Source organism: Odontomachus brunneus, unplaced genomic scaffold, assembly GCF_010583005.1.
Source record: "Odontomachus brunneus isolate Ranch 3 - 2012 unplaced genomic scaffold, Obru_v1 Obru_scaffold_358, whole genome shotgun sequence".
Lineage (NCBI taxonomy): Eukaryota > Metazoa > Arthropoda > Insecta > Hymenoptera > Formicidae > Odontomachus > Odontomachus brunneus.
Window position 1 is genome coordinate 44,873 of NW_022639808.1, and position 427 is coordinate 45,299.

Here is a 427-nt window from a genome sequence, read left to right on the forward strand (position 1 = left end):
ATCACAAAGGGAACTCGCTCCTTCCTGCTGTGATTGCTAAAACTCAGCCATTTATTGTCTTCGCTGGGCAGAATGATGGCATAGTCGTTAATTTTTTGGCAGTCTACCGCGTGACTCTCCAGCTTCCAGTTGGAATGGAAGTAATGCAGACACCTACAAACATTGCATTTTTTACCGCCTTATTACGTACTTCTGATACAATGAATTCGTCAAATGTACTTACCGATCGCAAATGTATTTTTTATTTTTTTTCTTGCTCAACTGCGAGCTCACGAGCCTGGATAAGTCTTTGATCCAGGCGAAGTGTCCCGTGTTGTGATCCCGAGGGTTCGAAATGTGTAGCAAGTTGACATGCTTTTCCCTCTTTTCGTCGCTGAGACGTATTGGAACAATAGCTTCGTTCTTTTCTCCCATGATGCCGTATATA